A 22,637-nucleotide genomic window follows, 5' to 3' on the forward strand; every position below is an offset into this window, starting at 1 on the left:
CAGAAATGTGGGGTGATTAAGAGAGGGACATCTGTTTTGGAGGATGCTATATTTCAGTCTTCACAAGGGGAGACCGGAGCTAGAGGCAAGAGACCATTTTTTCTCCTCATTTTTCTTGATCAGCTAGTCAGCACATAGCCTTTATGTGTCCTTTTTTTATTATTATTATCTGAGCAAAGAAATGCCTTATACCCTTCAACTGACACACAACCTCACAGGTGGTAATACCAGGGATCTTAGAAATCTCCTTCCTGCAGCATTCGTGCCTCTTCTATGCAATGTAAAGTCAGAGAAAATAGATGTGGAAGAAAGAGCAGGTGGAAATATAGGGGAAATTATGCTGTCAGGCGCAAGATTCAAGAAAGGAATCCTTTTACATTCTGACCAAATTTGAGTTAATTGACTACTTGATGGAGTAAAGAGAACTAGTTCCTATTCATTATGCTTCCATTTAATGTAAACAAAAGAAAAAAGAAAAAAAGAAAAAAAAGAATGCTAAATTTATACCATTGTACATTTTACTTGAGCAAGAAAGTCAAACAAGTTTCCAGTTCCATATAGATGAAGAAAAGTGCAAACAGCTAAAGCAGCGTAGGGAAAGAACAAATGTGAGACTATTTGTGCAAGACATGAAAGCCTGAAGTTCAGTGATTTGTCATGCAATTCCTAGACCAGAATCTACAGTTAGGCACTCTGACACGCATTTTCACATGCAACCCACAAGACACAGGATCATCCTTCAGATATGGGGTCCAAAATGCAAAGAGAACTTGAATAGATGAATGAGAAAGTATTTTCCTAGGTGTGTTCTGGCTTATAACATACTGGGCTGTAGCCTAAACTACTCGGTGAGGAAACAGGGAAAATATTTTACTTCTGAGATTTGGTAGTTAAAAGTTGAAATCCCCTCCACCTCAGCCAGTAAGTCTGTATCTCCATGAAATGTGCAATAATGTGAATTTGTCCCCACTATGTATCATCAGACAAGTTGATTTTCTTTCTGAAATGTAACAGTAAACAAAACACATAGTAAAAGAAAAATGTTAGTATAGACCATTTGAAATATATGCTTTTTTAGGATGAGAACCACTTTACTAGACCTTGGTTTGCTGTTGATTTTTCTCTGCTTTCTGCCTTGTTATCAGTAGGCGCATGAATATTAAAAGCAGAACTCAGATACGAAAAGTGAGGAAACAAAATGACTTTGCTTAACATCTGTTGTCTTAACCAAAGAGCAGAGGAGCAAAATATTCCCCTGCTCATTCTATCTGTAACACAAATCAGGCTAAAGGTTAGAAGAAGCCCCATGGTTAGGCAGAGGCAGATAGATTAACTGACAGAGACACAAAGTCTCCTTGGTTGTTCTTGTTTGCATTAGGATACTGGAAAGTAATGTTAGTCACTGTGTTGCTGCTGGTTGCGTAGGAGGTGAGTTTGTGACTCCCAGGAAGAGCATGGCCCCATGAGAAGCTACTCATTACTGGCCCTGCTTCTCCCCTTGCGGAGGCAGAATCCATCAGCCTGGCTTCCCAGGTTTTTTCGGGTAGCTTCCATCCAGCTTGGTTCTTGCCCACTACCCTCTTCCTCCAGCACACCTCTGGGCGACACCATTCCTTTTTGCCTCCACAGCAAAGAATTCCTCAGCTTTTGGTCTTTCTCCTTGACAGAGGCAAGGTGAATACAGGAGAAACCCTGATCTATTTGCTAGACACAGAGGAAAAGCTTCACAATGACTTTTTCTTCTTCTCTGCAAAGCAGAGAGAGAAAAAATACTGAATTACTGAATGTTTCCTTTTCTTCTTCTTTTTTTCCCTGAGAAAACCTCCTAGATCTGTATGTTTCACCTGACACACACAGTTTTGAAATGCAAGATTTGCCTCTCTGGAAAGAGTGTAATGGGGTTGCTGCAAGTGCTGGTACATTGTTTGAAGAAAATACTGTTGTCTGAGTCTCATGCAGGCACTCACAGCACCATCACTGATGTTTTGATATGACATAGTTTCTATAAATAATCATAAAAGCACCTTTAATTTACGGCAGCTTTCAATATTCTTTTTAGCTGTTACTCTACATAAGAAATACAAAAAATGTAATGGAAAATAAATAATTCACTGTAGATTTGGATATAAATACACTGGAGTAATGAAATAAAGTTCCTACGATTTAGTCACCATAGGTGTTTATTACAATTACGAAAAAAAAGTAGGAGTAAATGAAGTCAAATTAGAGTTACATACAAACACAGACAGAACTGCGGTGAAACTGAAAGTGCCTTTAAACATATTCAGCATTTCTTCTCTTTCAGCTTCTCAAGAGTCAGAGACCTCATCTTTTTTAAGCAGTAGTTGCTGTCTGCAGTGATTTTTCTTTGATCTGATTTCCAACTACTATCTGATCACAGAGCAGCTGCAGAATTATGTTTTCTCCACCAAGATGTAGACTAAGTTTTTCCTCTTTCTTTGCAGAAAGAATTTATAAGTGTAATTCATATTCTTAGTGTAATTCACATTTCCAGATAGAAAACAGTAACTTGCTCTATGGAACTCCATTTGAAGTTTTGGACTATATTTCATCGCCAACTAATAACTAAAAATGGTTTCAAATTTAACAGCTTGTATTGTCATATTTATACTGTTTTTCTTGATGTGGCCTTTGGTTTTGCTTCTGGCCTTCCGAAAAACAAGTCGATTTTAGGGAACTGTTTTGTTTTCTATAATTCTGAGCTACGTAAGAGTGACTCATTTGAAATCATCCTGCCAGTTATGATCACAAAGATGCTTGATTTAGAAACCCTAGTCTTCTATAGAGCTTTTCCACTTTTTCAATAGTTTTCTTTCATCAGCCCTCTCATCTACATAACTGTCTAGAGACTTAGCTGAGAAACTCCAAGCATTGCTGCAAGACCAGCTAGGTTTTCCACTAGCTGGGATGGATATTGATACAGATCTGGAATGCTTGTGGTTATCAGTGGTTCCCGTGGAATGAGATTTCTATTTCACGGCTGCTTATTTAAGGACTGACAAAGAAGATTTAAGGACTGATGGAGCAGAGTTAAGACAATTCTTTGAGTTGATGGAAGCTAAATAGGCTTTAGACAGAAGAAAGAAAGATGTTCAAAGATGTATGGTTAAGTTAAAAGCTCTAGCACTCAAAAGCTAGAGGATGGCAAAGTAATGTGTCCAGTGCAAATCTTAAACTACATTGCAGTTTTTACTTTTTCGGACTTCTGAGCTTTTTTCTCCCCACTCAATTTCTGTCTTTTTCAGGGCACAGACTGAACTGTTTTACTTCTTGTGCTCCTGCTCTATCTACTTCAGCCTTCTGAGCAGATGAGCCAGAATCCTCTTACCTGCCAAAATCAGCTGCAGCCAGCATGTGATACTTGATACCAATGCTGGTCTGTTCTCTTTCCACATCTTGTTTACTGTTCATTGTCCAAAGCATAGTCCACACCCTGTATAGTGCACGTGACTCAAGGCCTTCCCTAGATACAAAATTATTATTTTTCTCCTGGGCTTTCCTGTAGCCTGCTCTAATAGCCAAGTGATGTGCAAACATTAATTATTTTCACAATATACCAGTGAGACAGCAAGGTATTATTATACCCAATTTAGACATGGAGAACTAAGGTATGAGAAACTGTGGTTCTACAGGTATGCTATCAACACCTTAAACTACACAAGCTTGGACCACTCTTGGAACAGGGCTGACCTATTGGCTAAAGGAGTCTTACTGTAGAAAAAAAAGTGCATGATCATGTAATTAAAGACTAAGTCATAGCACAAGTGCCTGATAGGGTCAAAAAAGGTTTCTCAATCAGCTGTAATTTTGACATTTCCTAACCTTCCAAGCTTAATTTATGGTCCTTAATTATGTTATTTCAATATAGTTAATATTTTTAAATTGCAGGATCAACCTCCATACAATATAAAAAACAACAACAACAGCCAGGAATTCAATTTTAACACATTACCCTGACTTTCACATGAGTCACCAGAAGGGTGTGAACACATGCTCCTGGTATATGCCTGCAATACCTACTTTGCCACAGGCTTTGTTTCTGCAGAGGTCTAGAACCACCTCCTACTAGATAAAAAGCAATTTGAGAGGGAAATAACAGTGCAGTTTTTATTCTGGATTATCGGAGGAGAGTCAGTTAGCACCCACAGAAGATAGATGCAACAAAATCACAACCTAAGAAGAGGAAAGAATTTCATAACAGTTAAGGTGGTCAAGCATTGGAATGGCACTAGGAGACATGGTTTAGTGAGAGGAGTCGGTAGGTCAGGTTGATGGTTGGATTTGGTGATCTCAAAGGCTTTTTTCCAACCCACACGATCATAGGATTCTATAATTCTAAAGTTGTAACAGAAAGTTGTTACATTTTTTGTGGATGAGTCTTAGGTCATTAGAGATACTATTTTATCAGCAGGTTTCACGAGATTTTTTTCTGATATCAGAGGCTCTGATGTGGTAAATTTCACTCCCAGCACTGAAAAGAAAGGAATTGTTTTTTCTCAGACTCCCAAATATGGCCTCAATTGCACCTTGGGCTTTGTTGATCAGACACATTCTGAGCTTCTTGTAATAATTTCTTAATAAAATACTACAGGCTAGTTTATTTGTAATTCATTAAACTGGAAAGCAGAATTCTCAGGTAATATGTACAGGAAGGAGAAGTAACTTAGTTAGGTTTAGATTTAAACCTCTAGCAGTTTCACTGAGAAACAATTAACAGAAACTTTTAATTCAAAGAATTGGCCTGGTTCTCATGGATTGTCCCAATAGGTTTTCAAATGGTTAAATGTCATTTTTCAAATGCTGCAGGATGTCTTGAAGAGAGATTCAACTGTGGAGAGGTATAAAGTGTGAAATACTGAAAACAAGAATGGGGTTTTGGGGCTCCTATATGGGCGAGATCAACACAAATAAATCGACTTATTTTAGAACATTTCTCCTACTTTGCTTATATTTATAGTTTAGAGAAAGCAGTACTACATTTCCTGCAGACTCCTAAAAGAAAAAGTCAACATCTTTCACACTGATGGATTTACTAGGCAATCACAATTATTATGCAAATAGAGTACTCCAGAACCTGATCTAAAAATAGGAGATCTCACTGTAGATAAAAGCATGAGAGAGATCAGACTGGAGAAATACAGCTAAAAATAGGCTAGAAAGCATATGTAAACATAGCTATACATGACATAATGTCCCATCAGACTACTGATTCCTTTAATCTCAGTTTGCTTCTAATCCAGTGGCCTTTTCCTTCACCTTTTTCCCTCCGCAGGTACTCACCCTTTATAAATTTGCCCATTCATTTCCAAGTGCTCCCTTCTGTTTGCCGGTAATCACCCATTAGCCTACATTTCTTCAGCTCACTGTATTCTAGTTGCAGTCTCACTCCCTTAACTTCTTATTCAGTTTCACGTGTTGTAGCAAGTTACGATTTCTTCCCGTTTCTGTTGATATAGCTCTCTCATTTCCATCTAGCCTTTCAATTATTTTACCCTTGCTTCATCATTGTCTTGAGTTAATCCATCTCAGTCTTCAATTTGTTGTGTACTCCTGTCCTAATATATCTGTCCCTGTGGACTACATTCATTCTCTTTCCACAGGCTCTTTATCATCGGCTCCATTGTCCCCGTACTCCTCGTTTACACATTTCCTCATGCATATCTTTCCTCATTCCACCTCAACACATTCAGCCAGTCTAAATTCAGCCTGATTCCCATTCCAACTTCATACGGTTTAAACCGTTTCTTTCTACACAGATCCTGAATCTACTTAAGAGCTCAGGGAAAACAGATAATATCTATAGAGTATCCTATAGATAACTTGCAGCTAAGGTGAAGACAAGCCCAAATGTTTACCAGATATGAAGCACTGAAGGAAGTCCACGGGTAAATAGAAAAGGTCTTCATTCCACAAACCACATTTTTTCTTAGGTTTTCTTCAGAGATACTAAGCATATAATGAAAAACAAAATAAAACAAAACAAAAACATTTCTGATTACCCACTCTAATTTATTTCTCAGTAAAAGTATTACATTCTTTGTCACCACTCTAGCCATTTTTAACAACTACTATGATTTACCTGTAGTTTTGGCTTAGGGTGCAGATAGATGCCATGACACCTGTCCTTCAGTCTGCAAGAATTTATTTACATCTTTATTTTGCCAAAAGACAATGGGAGAAATGAATTCTACCAAAATTAGCAGATTTGTTTTATGTTGTAGCTTGAGAGCAGCAGTCCACTCATTCCTCTGGGCAGCCAGGCACACAGAGGAACCAGGAGACTTCAGCAATAACTAGGTAACTAGTTTGTTAATAGCTTGTGACTCAGCCTAGTCTGTGACCTATGCCAAGCTAGCAATGCATCGTTGATACACTGCTTACTTTATGCAAGGCTGGTTTTTAAAAGGGAACTTGATAGTCTCTAAACCTATGAGAGCATAAGAAAACTTAGGAATGTTTATTGAATTTATTTTCTGGTGCTTTTGCTTGTTTGTTCTTCTATGCAGAAAATGATGTTTTCCTGGGATTCTTTCACTTTCATGTTTTCTCCTACTTGTACGTTTAAGAAAATCCTGGAAAATCTGCCAGCAGCTGGAGCTGTAAGTTTATAGAGTACCTTACAAACTAAGAGTCCTAGAAATACCCGTTGCCATTAAGGTTTTATTCTAAAATAGTTTTTTCAGAACTACAGAATTGCATGTTGAAAAATAAAATTAAGTAAAACAGAAATAATTCTAGATCTTAAAAGGATTACTTTAAAAAGATTAGCTCAGAAGGATTTTCCACTTCAGTGTGCTCTGTTTGCAAACAGTGACTGTAAGTCTCTTCCTTGGCAGTATTTGCTTTCTGAGTATAGAATTCTCAAGGGTTGATCAAGAGTGCTCCCTCTCTCACGCAGACGCTGACGTATACATGTTCTGGAGATGGAAAGGAAACACACCTGCTGGCAACTAGGGACAACACCTGATTGTTTCAAATTCCTCTTTGCAAAGAGTGACCACTTCTTTCCACTTCTGAGAAACCACCTCTTGGATAAGCACAATGTACTACTGTACGCGCCTTCAAAATGCTCAGTGCTTAAATTTAAGCATGTGAATATTCCCACTCAAATACTGAAATGTGTACAATTAACGCCACTTAATTTTTAAGATTTATTTTCTCCTTCATCTTTTTGTAGCTAAATTCTCCTCCTCTGTGACCCACATAACAAGCTTTGAAAAAGCCCCTGGAAGCACTTCCAGGCTAAGAAGTCTCAGGAATATTCATATGTGTTTCTAGCTTTGTGCCTCCAGTAAACATTCTTACAAATAAAATCTTGTTCACCTGATTCTTGAGGGGTGAAAAGGGGTCAAGAAACTGGAAAGCTACTGTTTCCCACTTTTTTCTTTTTTCTCCTTGCTCTCTCAAATCAATTCTTCTCAATTATTCTTTTCTATTTTTACCTGTTTTTTTTTCAAGATGTATTCCTTAACTTCAGCTACAAATTTCTCAGTGCCACTAGGCTACTTAAATACAATTTTGTTTTTAATATGGCAGTGTAAATCAATAGTAAACTGGATATTTGATTTGAGCATCTTAATTACTACCCTGGATCTTTTATTTACTGTATTTGCAGATCTGTTTTTTAAAAAAATAAGAAATAAATCTTTGCTTTGTCTCTAGAAGGATTCCTGTAGCTTTTCAATTAATTTGCAAGTTTAAAAAGTTCAGTTTCAAGCCCCTGGAGTGCTCTGATCCTGCACTGAACAGAGTAGAGCTTTCCAAAATAAGCTTGCTAACGTCAGAGTCTCTTGTTGCTAAGAGAAGAAGAGAGTGTAGCCTGCTAAAAGTACGCGGTTTCAACAAATCCTTTTGAACTGGCAGCCAACCTGTCCAAAGACAATGGCAGCAGTTTTAAGCAATACATACCAGATTGTTACATCAGCCTGTTTTACTGGTACAAGGAAAAAATCCAAGGGTATTGAGGAAAATATCAAGGGAAAAAAAAAATCATCCTTTACTTAAAGAGATGGCAGAATTTAAATGTGTTCCATCAGTCAGAAAACTAATGGAGGTGAGAATGACCTACCCCAGGCTAATAATGTACAGTACAGGAAAGTTCTTAAAAGAATTTCCAATTAAGCTTCTTTTTATTACCATCCTAACCAAAGGCTCCACTACTGCACGGTACATTACTTTTAAGAATTGGACATTAATTTAGATCAGAGATAGGTATTCCCATCCTGACTAGGAGAAATGCTGGGAGGAATACTGACCGTCCTATATGGAACAGTATGTCAGTTCATAAAGCAATCTATACTTCACAACATGTACAATTCACAATGAGCTACTGATCCACCTGGATGGATTTCTGTATCACAGTTTTTATTTCTCTTCAATTATCAGCCCATTAAAAATCAAACATGTTACAATATTGCATTCTGACCTTAAAGACACATATAAACACACACACACTGCTAACAAGCTGAGGATAGAGTAAAATACAGGAGGAACTTCAGCATTCACAGATTACAAAATGACTCACGATACTGGTTGTATTAGTGGCAATTAAAACCTTGTCAATTTTTGGCACGTTCACAAGCTCTGCATATAAACAGTAGCTATCAAGTGCTTAACAAATCATAGTGGAGTACAACTTGTTAACCCTTCCTTGATCACAAGGGACGGCAGAACAGGCTCCACAGAGTGAAAGCCTCCCACGAGTTACAGTGTGAGATATCTGCCTGAACAGGCAAACCACTACATAGGTATGTTTGATGCTTTTGTTGCCTGTTCTGCAGAAAAAAACATTTCAGTGGGACTGATTTGTTTTTCTTTGCAAAATTTTTATATATTAAAAGTAATGAAATTTCAAAATAGTAAGAAAAACTGGTTCTGATGGTCTGCGTTCTACCTTTGCATCCTTTTTTAATTGCATCTTAATTCCCTGTAAGACCATTTCAGTAAGAAATGTCACGTCTTAAGGACCAGTTTTCATAGCTTTTGTGGATGAACATGCATTTATACTTTTTTTTATTTTAAATCATTAAAATGTTACTATTTGTGCCTAAAAGAGCACATGTACACAGCTGACACTTGTAGAATATATCTGAATCAGACACTATACATGTGTTTCAGTGATACAATTTTCACAGGAGTTTATTTCAAATTCTCACATATGAGAACTTGAAGGTGAAACGTATACTTATTCAATCACAAGGCAAGGATTTAATGTCCCTCTAACTAGAAACATGACCAGTCTTGTTAAATTACCTGACAGAGGAAAGGCTGTACAACGGAGTAAGCATTAATCTGGGCCTCAGGAGAATGCCACTCAATTCCTTGCTTTTCCAGGTACCTCCTCTATGACTTTGCATGAATCACACATACCCAGATTCTGAAAGGCATTACATTATCTGTCATTAAAATCTCATTCATTCTCAGTCAGATGCATAACTCACAGAACTAAAAATAACCATACAAAAAGAACCAGGTACTTCAGCTATCTCAAGATATTTCCTGCTTCACTTTAACAGGCCGTTTATATCTATTGCTGGATTCTGCACCTGGACCCAGGCAGCCCTGGCTATATGTACAGACTGGGGACAAGAGGCTGGAGAGCTGCTCTGCAGAAAGGAGTCAGGGGATTCTGGCTGACAGCAAGCTGAGTATGAGCCAGCAGCGTGCCCTGGCAGCCCAAAGGGCCAACCGTGCCCTGGGCTGTATCAGCCCAGCACTGCCACTGGGCGAGGGGAGGGGCTGACCCACTGCTGTGCTGCAGCCTCACCTCGAGCACTGGGTGCAGGTTTGGAGACCACGGTATGAGAATATGGACGTAAAACTATTAGAGGGCATCCAAAAGGAGAGCTGTGAAGATGGTGAATGGTCTGGAGGGCAAGATGTATGAGGAGCGGCTGAGGCCCCAGGGTGTGTTCAGCGCAGAGCAGAGGAGCTGAGGGGAGGCCTCATGGCGGCTGCAGCTCCTCACAGGGAGTGGAAGGGCAGCGCTGAGCTCTGCTCTCTGTGACAGCGACAGGGCCCGAGGGAACGGCATGGAGCTGTCAGGGGAGGGGCAGCTGAGGGTTAGGGAAAGGTTCTGCACCAGATGGCGGTGGGCATGGAACAGACTGCCCAGGGCAGTGAGTGTGGCCCCAAGCTCCTCGAGTTCAAAGAGAGTCTGGACAATGCTCCCAGACATAGGGTTTGGATTTTGAGTGGTCCTGTGTGCAGCCAGAAGTTGGACTCACTGGACTCATCCTTGGGCTCCCTTATAACTCAGGATATTCTATAATTCTGTGATTCTGTTATTCTGTTAGATTCCTTATAGATATCTGTTCAGTACAAACACTTGTTTGACCTGTGCTTACACATATTCCATTCAGGAAAATTCTTCTTAACCTTAAAAAGATTTTCCGTGTACTAGAACTGAACACATTGGATGCTTCAATTCTTCACTTAGCAAACAGAGTGATTTTTGTTATGTAAGTGAACTGTTGAAGGAATAAATATACTTTCATCTGAGAAAATTCTATTAGAATAATCAAGTTTAGCTGCTGAAATCAATGTATTACATATCTTAACAACTTATTTGAATAACTAATCAAAACTAAGCACTGCAATTTGGCAATTTTTAAAAACATCCACACAAAGTAGGTATCTCTAAGTTTGAAATTTAGCCAAGCTACACGGACATTTGAGTAAATCAAATTCTGTTGACAGTGACAAATGCATGTAGTTTAAATATAACATTAAATTTCTCCATAGTTATTTTAAGAAAATTTAAAAAGGAGTAAATAATTGTTTCATATCACACTGTTATACTTTGAAATTGCTATTATGAAGACTGAACATGAAAATACTATAATGGAAAGAGACCCCAAAGAAGACTGTCTCCTCATCAGAGCGCAGTGACAGCATTCCTTTCAAATCTGCTCTCTATGTAAAAGTGCAGCAAATGCAGCTAAGCATGAAGGTTCAAATGAGCAAATGTCATATCCCTATATTTTCTGAACTTTATAGTTCAGTATTCATTTCTTCATGTTTATATCTTCAATAAAAATTTAATTTTCTGATTCATAATATGAATTTAAATGTCTACTTTATTTCAAATTAAATAATTTTCTATTTGGAATTCAATATTTTCAGATAATCAAAATTAAGTGTATGATCAGTCAATTGCAGTTTTCTGTTTGATCATGAAAATGATTTGACCTTTATTTTTTCGCTGGAGAATTTCTTCCTATCATAGGGAGAAATAGGAATTTCTTTCTAAACATAGATAAATTAATGCTTTTTTTCTTTGTTTGTTTGTTTCAAGGAATATTCAGTTGAATTTGTTGCGCAGCTAGCATTCAAATGACAGTTTGATCTTAAACATTGTATCTCATACATTTTGGAAAATTTATTTATCTTCATCACCTTTCCCACAACAGATTTTAAAATTTGACACTTTTATCCTAGGGGCAAGTTAACCACAAAGCCTTTTCTCCATTTTCTAGTCTGGAAACCTTGTCTGAGTTTTATAGTAGAATAGGGATTGTTGATTTCTAAGAACTATAATTGAATGTGTTCTCCGGACTCAATTTGTTGAGCTGTGACTAACTCATTTAAAACGGAAAAGAATTGGAGCCCTTTTTTCATTTTAGGTTACAAAACATTGAATTTGCACTGTGGCTGGGTTTCCAGTCATCTCCGTAAGTACCATCTGTGCTCCTTGTTTATGTTCACCTGCTTTCTAATTAGCACTTTGCAAAGCTACACACCTGCAGCAGCTCTATTCTCACCTCACTGCACATTATCCATTACATATCCACAGCACAGCTTGTACAGGAACAATTTTCTTTCTACATCATTATTTCTCCTCCACTTCAAGGGAACACGGGCAAAAATCCATTGCTTAGCATTATGTTCTGTTTGGGGAGCAATAGCTATTCCTTTTCTTTTGCATCTTTACACATTTGCACATAAAGTATACATCTAGCACATCCAAAGCCAGTATTGCATAGCCAATGTTGAGACCAAGGTGCAGGTTTGAAAACAAAAAGAGAAAGCCAGAGTTTTCTCTTTGATGTGGAGACTATCTCATTAATGTCGTTCCACAGCTGAATGTTTTCGAATGATCTCACTTTTGAAACATATACTTTTGCATTAGGTGCCTTTCTTAGATGGGTTAGACTATCCTAGTTTGGTTTGTTAGTAGTCTGTTGCACTGGTAGCTATTTGGCATATGTCTTAAATCCAAAATATTGAACGTTCTGTGAATTTTTTAACCCTCTAGTGCCTTTCAGTCTGTTCCTTGGGGGCGATTTCTGCCTTTCTGTAGGATACTAAATGCTACCCAAGCAGAACTATCATGAATCACTCTCATTTTGTGGTCACGTTGCATGTTGTAAATGACTTCACCAAAGCCAGAAAGCACCACTCAGACAATCACACATTCTCTTAAACTCTAAAAGGATCATAGTCTTCACAAATCATAAAATCACAAAATTCTCTAATGACAAACTATAGCTAGGAATAAACTCTAATCCACATTACTGAAGTTGGTGTTCACAGAAGGAAGGACTATGTGTGGTTATGACACCTTTGACATGAGCCACGTCCTCTGCTTATCTGGGTCTGTCTGTGCCTCCAGTATGGTAGATTTCTGTCAGCCAAGGACTGGCTTGGCAGCATTATGCTAGTGAATTTCAGATGTCTGCTTCTGGTATGCTTTGTTGGTCACAGTGCTGAGATGATGCTGGAGGACATCCAGCCAAGGATTTCAATATATAAGGGTGAACACCTGCCTGAGAGAGTATTAAGTGCTCTTTTCAGCTCCAGTACAAAATAAAAAATATTTAGGCAGATGGATGCAATGCTTTTAGTGATTTATAAAAGGGATTATTGTTAAAATGATCAAATGAACATTTTATTTCCTCTTATTTTCAGGAAAAGACTATGCAACTGATTAAAGAAAGCAGTCATAATACATGGATTTTAATGGCAAAGCAGAATTAGAACACATGCAAAAAAATTACGAGTAAAAACATTTAAGGGAAATTGCATACAGTATTTGATTTTCAATGATGAAAAATACTTCATAAAATTTTAAAAGCATGCTAAGGTATGGAAATACTTAATGCAATTTAAGTACCATATACTTATACAGAAAAACCACAGACATCTGCAGTGTAGAGATGTTGTTGCTTGTTTGCAGCTCAACAAGAACCAAACACTGGCTTCACAGTCTGCCTCTTTCAATAAATGGATTACTATTAAAGGATTTCTGCCAATAAAGTACAGTTAATGAAAATCTGAAGTTGTTCTTATAAGACAAATATGGCTAAGAACTTAACTTAAAATACTAAAAAAAAAAAAAAAAAAAAAAGCATGAAAATAAATGTAGACTGGAAAGCCTCATTAATCTGGAATTTATTGGCTAGAAAAATATTTCTCTGCCACACCTTCAGAAGGGGAAAACCCCATCCCTTTTCCTGTCCTTATCTCTGTTCCAGCTTGCACAGCATATTTAGTTCCAGTGATTGCACTATGTAACAGATGCATTCCTGACCAAGAAACCCAGCCAAGTGTTGAGATTATATCTTTATTTAAATAATAAGTTAAAAATAGTGTCCTTTGCATACTTTTGGGTTAGTTTTTCCCCCTACCCCATAGTATTAAGTTCTAGATATCAATCTCTGTAATAATAATTCAGTGAAACAAGCCATAATTCTAAAATCCATCTGCACAGCATAGAAGTACTTTCTTATGTTCAGAAGGACCCTCCTGTATTCCAGTTTGTGCCCATTGCCTCTTGTCCTCTCACTGAGCACCATTGAAAAGAGCCTGCCTCTGTCCTCTATGCGCTTTCCCTTCAAGTGTTTATATACATTGATTATATGCCCCAAAAGTCCCAATTTAAACTGACACGTTACAAAGACTAGCTCTGACCTGTTTCAGCTTTGGGTTAAAGTCTAGATGGCTGCACTAGATAGCAGACAATTACTGAAATACCTAAAACATGGACATCTGCCCTCAGCAAGGTGAGTCTCATGTACTTAAACTTGCAGGACTTTTTTATATTTACATGAAGGTTTTTTTGGTTGGTTCATTGATTTTTACATTTTTGCATTTTTACAAATCATCCTGAGAGCCCTCTGCTTGCTTTCTGAGTTGAGTCAGCAGAAAAAACAATACTGGTTTAGACATTGTCCTTGTCTGTGCCATACACTCCAGAGGGACAAACTGGTCTGAATATAGTTAACCTATCCATGTAGTTAACGCTTCCAACTGGACATCCAATTAGTGGGAAAAAAGCAAAATACCTTGATGGGGCATTTCAGCACTCCACACTGGAAAAGAAACTGCCTGGAGATGCCTGAAAGGTCAGGCCAAGCCCATCCCCTCTGGGCAGGCAAATCGGAGTGATCTCTTGGCCTTTGTTCCCAAATTAGCAGAAGTCCTGATCTGTAAAACAGGAGAAGGAAGAAGTCATTTGTGACACGTATTAACAACCAGCTTTTCTAGCACCTTAGTGGTTGACAGAGTTAGATGAGGTGTGAGATTCTCAGCAGCACCTTCTTGTGGTAAAGCGTCCTAGTACTTCAGTATAGGATGGACTAGGAGAGAACACAATTCACTGCTGTGTTGTAGCTGGAGCACTATAAAGCTGAGAGATAAACAGAAACTATTTTCTTCACATACATTTCTTCTTATTCGTAATGAAAATATCAAGTTTCAAGTACACTAATAGTGTATAATTGATTTTACATCAATCAATCTACCTCTTTTTTTCTTCACTATATGCATTCTGACATGCAGTGCTACACAGAGGAAATTGCTTATCATACATCAACTAATTGAGTCCTAGAGATTTTATCATTCATAAAAAATCTCTCTTACACACAAATACTGAAATGAATGTGGTTTTTCTGCAGTGCTAATGCAATTAAGACCTGTTCTTTTTGTATACAGCCTTGGAAATCATAGCACCAGTTTATCATTAATCAGAGAAAAGGATATAATATATGCTAATCTGTATAAATAAAAATAATCTGTTGTTTTCTCACCACTTCTAAAATAGATGGTGGGAACATAAGTAATTTGTAAGACTTGTATGCTTATATACCCAGAAAATTTAGCATTTTTACTAGACTTAGACTAATTAAACATAATGCCCCAGTGCTAAGCAAAGACCTGTACTTGGAAAAATCATACATGCCAGGGATATAAAATAGTTTAGCAACACAATTATGAGGCACAATTAAAAATCTTAAACTATTTATCCAAAGAACTCTGATGTTTACGAAAAATGCATCAAATTCTCAAAATACATTTGCTTTTCATTTTTTTTTTATTACCTTCTATCATTTCAGTTGGTGTTGGAGGGATGAATGTTAGTGCTTGCTACTTCTTGGAGCTGACTGAAAACTTCCATGGAAGCAGTCACTATTCAATCTGCATTACTTTCAGCTGTAAAGTATGGCTTGTGCATTGTGAACAAATGACTTCATAGCCCTTTTTACTTGAATGTTTACACCTTCGTAAAAGACTCATTGAACATCAGTGCAACTTTTGCACCAACCTCAACTAACTACACAGGAGTTCACATGCACAAATAGAAGTTTTCCATCAAATATCCAGCAAACAGTTCTGCAGAGCAGTAACGCTTGTATCTACTGAGCAAACTCATAACTTAAAAGTTTCTCCCAAGTGTTCTCTGACGTCTCTGACCAATCTGAGAAAGAAAATATGGGTAGAACCTGCGTTCTGCATAAACCATTGGTAATTCTGATCTCTGAATGAGCATTCTTGTCTAACAGTTTTGTCCCACATATGCTATGAATGGCAAAGAGCAGACACTTTACTTTGTTGCTACATAGGAGTATCCGTATGATTCCATTTGATCTCAAAATGTGATACTATATTCAGATTTCCTTTAAACAAGAATATCATTTTGGCTGTTATAACTTTTAAACCAGCGTTTTACAGCTTCCCCATGAAAAGTACTGCACGTTGTGCGTCTTATTTTGGTTCTGCCATGTTCTGAACAGAGAAGGAAAAATGAACATGTGAGAAAACAGGGATTATGGATATATTCCTGTGAACTTCCTGCTGGGTGGTAGCCGTGCTGACCACTGTTATCAAAAAATGAGCATGGTTCTCACATCTCAACAACTCAAAATGGGGTATTTGCCCCCCCTTTGTGTCAATGCAGTTTTAAACTAGTTAACTTGGCCAAAGTATGTACAAATAATTTCACCTTAATGAACACAAAGTTTCACAATGAGAAATAACCCGTGAATGAGTGAACAAGTGAACAAGTAATGGTACAATCTGTAAATTCATCTCTTAACCTCCTAAAAAAACTATGGACAAATATGTTATCCAAACATAAAAGATTCTTCTGATTTGTAATTGATCCGGTACTTCCACTATTTTCTCAAACTCTAGCCGTAACAAATGCTTAGGTTACTTGGATAAGAGGAAAGGGGAAAAAAATATTTCCTCATCTGTGTAACTATTGTAGCTAGCTGTTTATTCAAGAAGAGTACATTTTATCTCTCCCTGCTTAAATTCATAGTATTAGTAGTTATATGATCAACTAAATATACTATTGCATATTGCACACAGTTAACCAAAGTTTTGTGGCTTTGTACTTAAGGAAAATCAAATATACCTTCACTCGTAGTATCAGTGCACTGTAGATTAATTTTCCCTATAAAGTAGCTTGCTGAGAAAGTTTAAGTATGCTGCATTGCATCTACTAATTAACAGTATATTTGCATATTTCAAATCTGTGAAGCTTCACAGATGAGCACACAAAAATAACCACTGCAGCACATATTTTGTGTCAGACAGTGGTATGGATGTATATTTCTTCTGCTGAAATCTTCAATTTTGTAGTGCCCAATTGCTAAATCATGCAGAATGCCAAGTACATTAATTAATATCCAGTAAGCTAAAATGAAGACACTGTACTTGTGACAGCTATTTACACTTAGAGGCTTGTCTGTGGTCTTTTTTAGTTGTAGTCATAAATACAGTTCCAGCCATAAATATTTACGTATGCATAAGCTATTTTAAAGCAGCTCTTAAGAAAATTAATTGACATGTTAGCACAAGAACATCTAAACAGCTTTAGAAGGCAAAGTTTTTAGAAGCAAGGTGGCTGAAATCTGTTTTGGAGTACAAAAATAATCATTTTGTTTCCATTAAAAACAAAGAGGAAACACTGAATGTACCACTGGAGAAATGCAGAGGCTGAAATGAGCTTTGTATCCAGAACAAACAAACAAACATAAAACCCAAAGAGTGATCTACATGTGTTCACAAATGCCTCACAGCTGCATTTATTCCTATGGGAACATCTTAGAACAAGTGGAAGGGAATCATTAATCAGTGTTTCATTTAGGTGTTTGGTTAGACTTTACGTGTTAAAACCAATTTGTTTGTTTATTCCCGTGTGCACTGTGCCTTAAACCAAAACCCAATAAAATGAAGTTGAAATTAAGAAACCCAATACGAGTTAGAAATTAAGCGTATATATTTTTATTGATAATAAACATATTTTGTAGCTATTACTTAATCAATTAAGATTTAGTAGACAATTGTTTCAGAAATTTTGTAGAATAGTTTAAGAATGCTATACAATAGGATGAAGATCCATATTCAATTCTGTAGAAGATTAGCGTAAGAAACATAGAAACAGAATACAAAATCATTCAGAACATGGATAAAAATCCAAGTTTTTGTTTGTTTGTTTGTTTGTTTGTTTGTTTTAAATTAGAAGAATCCTATTGATTGAGGATTTTAAAGATAAGTATCATGCATATAAGGCACAGATCATGGGTCTGTACCACTACACATTGCTGTGAAATATTGTAACAGCTGTGGAGAGTTGTGCTATTTATTGAGCCAATGAACTGAAAAGCAGAACCTAATTCAAAGCACAGATGACTGTAAAATAAAACAGGCTCTAGCATGCACTTTGCATCTTGTTGTATATTTGGGTTAGCCAAACGGATTTTTGCTTCATACAGATTTCACTGAATGACCATTTCCCAAGTCATCAAAAGAAGAAACAACAGCCAAGTAGAGGTGGATTCACAAGTAGGAATATTCAGTATCGTATTAATTTCCTACAAAATGATTAAAATGCATACATGCCATTTTACAGCAGCAGGAAACATGCTGCCCTTTACTGTCTTCTGGGTGCAAAGAAGTCAGAGACACACTATTTGCAGTGGTGCCCCATGACAGAACAGGAGGCAATGGACACAAACCGAAACACAGGGGGTTCCTTCTGAGTGTCAGGAAGTACTTTTTTACACTGCAGGTGACTGAGAATTGGTACAGGTTGCCCAGGGATGCTGTGGAGTGTCTATCCCTGGATATCAAAAGCCATCTGGATACGGTCCTGAGCTGGCTGCTCCCAGTACAAGAGGTGGCTGTGGTGACAGACCACACCAGGATGAAGGCTATGTTGTGGGGGCAGGCCAAATCCCTCTGCAGACAGCCAGCAGAGCATAGAAACAGTGTTAGAGGCATCAGCCTTAGCAGGGCACAGTGGAGGCCATCATTCATGGGGGAGACAGAGGCAAGAGAATCAGAGAAATCAGAGAATCCTTAAAGTTGGAAGGGATCTATAAAGGTCATCTAGTTGAACTCCACTGCAATGAACAGGGACATCCACAGCTAGATCAGGTGCTCAGAGCCTGGTCAAGCCTGGCCCTGAATGTCTCCAGGGACAGAGCTTCCACTGCATCTCTGGGCAACCTGTTCCAGTGCCTCACCACCCTCACTGTAAAAGAGTTTTTCCTTACATTCAACCTAAATCTCGCCTCTTTAAGTTTGAAACCATTTCCCCTTGTCATCACAGACCCTGCTAAAGTGTCCGTCCTCTTCTTTCTTGTAGTTCCCCTTTAGATACTGAAAGGTTACCTCAGAGCCTTCTCTTCTCCAGGCTGAACAGCCCCGGCTCTCAGCCTGTCCTCACAGGGGAAGTGTTCCATCCCTTGGATCATTTTTGTGGCCCTCCTCTGGATGCAATCCAACAGATCCATGTCCCTTCTGCACTGAGGACTCCACATCTGGACACTCTACTCCAGGGGAGGTCTCACCAGCACAGAGTAAAGTAGTATGAGCACTGACTGCCATGGATCACCCTCCAGGACTGTCTGGTTTCTGCAGTCAGGTAGCAACTCACACCAGTGACTCTTTCTAGGAGGACTGGGCTGGGTGTTGTGGGGACTCCCCCTGGCTGGTAGTGGGCACTAAGGTCCCTGTGCTGGGGCCTGTCCTCCTCTTGTCAGTGACAGCAGCTGCCTTCCATTTCAGGACAAAGATGATGGCACTCTTCTGAAAATCCCAGGTGATGAACCCATAAAAAATGTACACTTTAATGTTTAGTAACACTATGTTTATGTCTCACATTGCATACAGAATGATTTACTTCTAAAATTTATAAGAGGAAGGAAGGAACAAATTTTTATCCCCAAATCATTATGTAACAACGTGGGGTGCTGCATCTAGTGTACTCTGTGCTGAAAGCAACTGAGAGAAGTAGCATAAATCAAAAGTCATCTCAAAAAATGTAAAATAATTAAGTACTTCATTTTATCACACAACCATTAGCTCTTCCCTTTGAATATCCTTCTCCATGATGACTGAGTCGAAAAGCTGTAAAAAATCAGTTGTATCCTTGCTGCAGCTCTGTTGCCTTTTAGTGAAACTGTACTAGAACAGGCCTGGGAGCCCCAAGACAACAAAGACATGGAGCTGCGAAGGTAATCAGAGGGCTGGAGCACCTCTCCTACAAAGAAAGGATGAGAGATCTGGACTTGTTCTGACTGAAGAAGAGAAGGCTCTGGAGAGATGTCATCACAGCCCGCCAGTACTTAAAGGGAGGTTACAAAGAAGATGGCAATGGACTTTTACACAGACTGGTAGTGATAGGACAAGGGACAACATATTTAAGCTAAAAAAGGAGGAGATTTAGATTAGATATTAGGTGGAAATTCTTTAATCAGAGGATGGAACAAGCTGCCAGAGAAGTAGATTCCCTATCACTGCAGATATTCAAAGCCAGGTTGGCTGGGGCTCTGGGCAGCTGGATTTAGTGGGTGGCAGCCCTGCCCATGGCAGAAGGGTTGGAACCTGTTAGTCTTTAAGATCCCTTCCAACCTAAGCTATTCAATGATACTGTGTTTGTATTCTAAAACATTTGAGGTCCAACCTCATTTAACTATGGTACTACCGCACTCTTGTTATAGAGTTCAGCGCTGTAACGTTGCCTTATTGCTGAATTTTGTAAGCCATCTCTGCTACACAGTGAAGTCCTCGAGTAAACCTCTTTGAAATAGTGTTTTGAACTAGCTAAGTGGCTAAAATGTTCTGTTTATGGACTTTAATGGCAAAGCATGAGAACCATTATACTTAAAGCTTCAAGGATAGTTCAAAAATATGGTCAGCAAAACTGACTACTTGAGTTTAGAAATAGTTCACAAAAATTATCTTCAAATCCTGTATACATTAAAAATATCCAGATGCATACATTATTGAAAAGAGGAATGGAGAAACCTCTGATCATGTTTTTGCCAAGAGTACCATATAAGAAGTACACAGGAATGTGCACATAGAGAAGCACAGATTAATGAAGGATGAAAGAGGCCTCTGGAAGCACCAAATCAGGGCAAACCTCCAAGGTAGATGAGGTTGCTCTGACTTTGTTCACACCAAGTTAGAATAGTGCTGGGAATGGACACTTCAGAGTCTGCGCAGCTTAGTCCTGTCTCATGTTCTTCTCTACTCTCAATCCATGTTAATTTATTCATTATTCATCTGTTAGTGAATTGTAACACCTTCATGCACACAAATCCTTGCAATTGCTATTCACTTTGTGTGTTTATGTACCTAATTCCCTGTGGCATACAATTGAAGAAACTAAGAGATATGAAGGAAAATCGTTCCTACTGTGGTTAAAAGTGGAATGACTTGGCTGCATGTGGGCTGTATTGATGTTTTTGCAGAGGTATTGACACATGACTGAAAGCTCATAATCAGCTCTTTTTATTAGCACTAGATAATATCACATTCATTGCAAGATTGGTCTCCAGTCACAAGGGCACCTTGAAATCCATGTACTTCTGGGGCAAAGAAGGCACTATAATTTTATTAGCTGCAATCTTTAACAGTAGTTCATATACACATACGTGCATAAAATCTGGGATAATCTAACTCTGATTCACATTCATAGTTTAAATGGAGATTCTCTTTATCATATTGCCCAACTGTCCCTTTGTGTGCATATTAAAACAGAATTAAGAAATAAAGAAGAATAAATTTCTAAAAGGTAATTTGGGAGATAAAATATGGTCTCGATCCAGGAGACAGAGGAAAATGTTCTTTTGCACAGTCACTTTGGAAGGGTGGGAGGTAATTGTCTACAGATTGTCAGTGTGTAGGTGTCTGAAGATAATCATCAAAGTTTATTTTTAAAACAGCATGTTGTCAAAACAGGCATACGCAATTCCATCATAGATTGTTTAACTACAAACCCTTATGACATATACTAACAACAAAATAACCATTACAGTGATATTATCCCCTCCTTAATTCAGCAGGGTGGCAATAGTTTTTGCCTAAATGATTCTGAATAGCTACAAAGTTAATCATGTTTATCCTGTAAGTCCCAATTATTTGGACTTCTATTACACTGTAACATAAATGTTTTCAAAATATTTTGGAAAGTATTTCAGAAGATAAACTTAATCCAGTTCTCTCTGCCAAAGCATCCACGCATGGAACCTTGAAAAATCACATTACTACCCGAGTCAAGCTTCTCTCATCTTTTCACCTAATTCTGTTCTCTGATTTTTATGCCAAAGATATAAATTTAGAAATGTTTGTAGTCATTGTAATGTTTGATTGAAAATAAGTTCTCTATTCTTGTAAAATTAGTGAATTCAGTGTTTTCATTTGTATCCAGAGAGTAATTTAAATTATTCACATAAACACATACTATTTCTGGATGCTATTTTTACCATGGCTAGTGCAAGATCTAATTAAAGACTTGGATGCCTTAAACAGAGCCTGAGTGTCCTATCATTGCTTTTTGTCTTGTTTTGTTTTACTTGTGACTGAATAAGGCATTCCCAAGTTTGGAGAGCAAATGGCTCTTTTTTCTTTTTTTCTCTCAAGAAGCTGAAGAATTACACAAGAAGAAAATGGAAACAGAGAGTGTTATATTGAGAAATGGGCATGTTCATGCTTGAAGTTCAAACAAAATATGCTGGCAACACAGAACAAAGTTCACTGGGTAATTCCAAATACATTCTTTGGGTAATTTTTCAGAGGGCAGTGATCACAGAGTCAGCATAATAAAGGCTCTTTCAATAAGTGAACTGCTAAAGGAGCTAAAAATGCCCTTATTCTCACACACTTCTCTTGAAGTCCACACATAATGCCAAGACCTTGCCAGCGTACTGGATTTCTGTTTGCCTGCTATGTTTTGTATGCCTGCTACTCTGCTCCATATGGTCTACTGGCCTGCTTTTTCTTTTCTCTTTTCTTTTCTTTTCTTTTCTTTTCTTTTCTTTTCTTTTCTTTTCTTTTCTTTTCTTTTCTTTTCTTTTCTTTTCTTTTCTTTTCTTTTC

The 22,637-nt window shown here is 37.8% G+C and overlaps 2 long non-coding RNA genes across 6 annotated transcripts in view; one reads left to right on the plus strand and one right to left on the minus strand.

The window, feature by feature from the left end:
• The window catches only part of LOC110405660, a 61,356-nt gene that overhangs the window by 15,724 nt on the left and 22,995 nt on the right, over nucleotides 1-22,637 (minus strand). For 3 of the 5 annotated variants that reach the window (XR_002443039.1, XR_002443042.1, XR_002443040.1), the window contains 4 exons: nucleotides 14,307-14,448; nucleotides 9,274-9,397; nucleotides 5,842-5,967; nucleotides 5,161-5,162 (listed from right to left, as the gene is read on the minus strand). This is a non-coding gene — a long non-coding RNA (uncharacterized LOC110405660). Of the gene's footprint in view, nucleotides 1-5,160; nucleotides 5,163-5,301; nucleotides 5,696-5,841; nucleotides 5,968-9,273; nucleotides 9,398-14,306; nucleotides 14,449-22,637 lie in introns of those variants that run through there. The other 2 variants (XR_002443043.1, XR_002443038.1) reach the window with 2 other exon arrangements.
• On the plus strand, nucleotides 6,107-7,493 carry LOC110405673. Its single transcript, XR_002443044.1, has 3 exons — nucleotides 6,107-6,318; nucleotides 6,528-6,620; nucleotides 6,920-7,493. It is a non-coding gene; the product is annotated as an uncharacterized LOC110405673 (long non-coding RNA).

The sequence above is a fragment of the Numida meleagris genome, chromosome 1 (assembly GCF_002078875.1).
Source record: "Numida meleagris isolate 19003 breed g44 Domestic line chromosome 1, NumMel1.0, whole genome shotgun sequence".
Lineage (NCBI taxonomy): Eukaryota > Metazoa > Chordata > Aves > Galliformes > Numididae > Numida > Numida meleagris.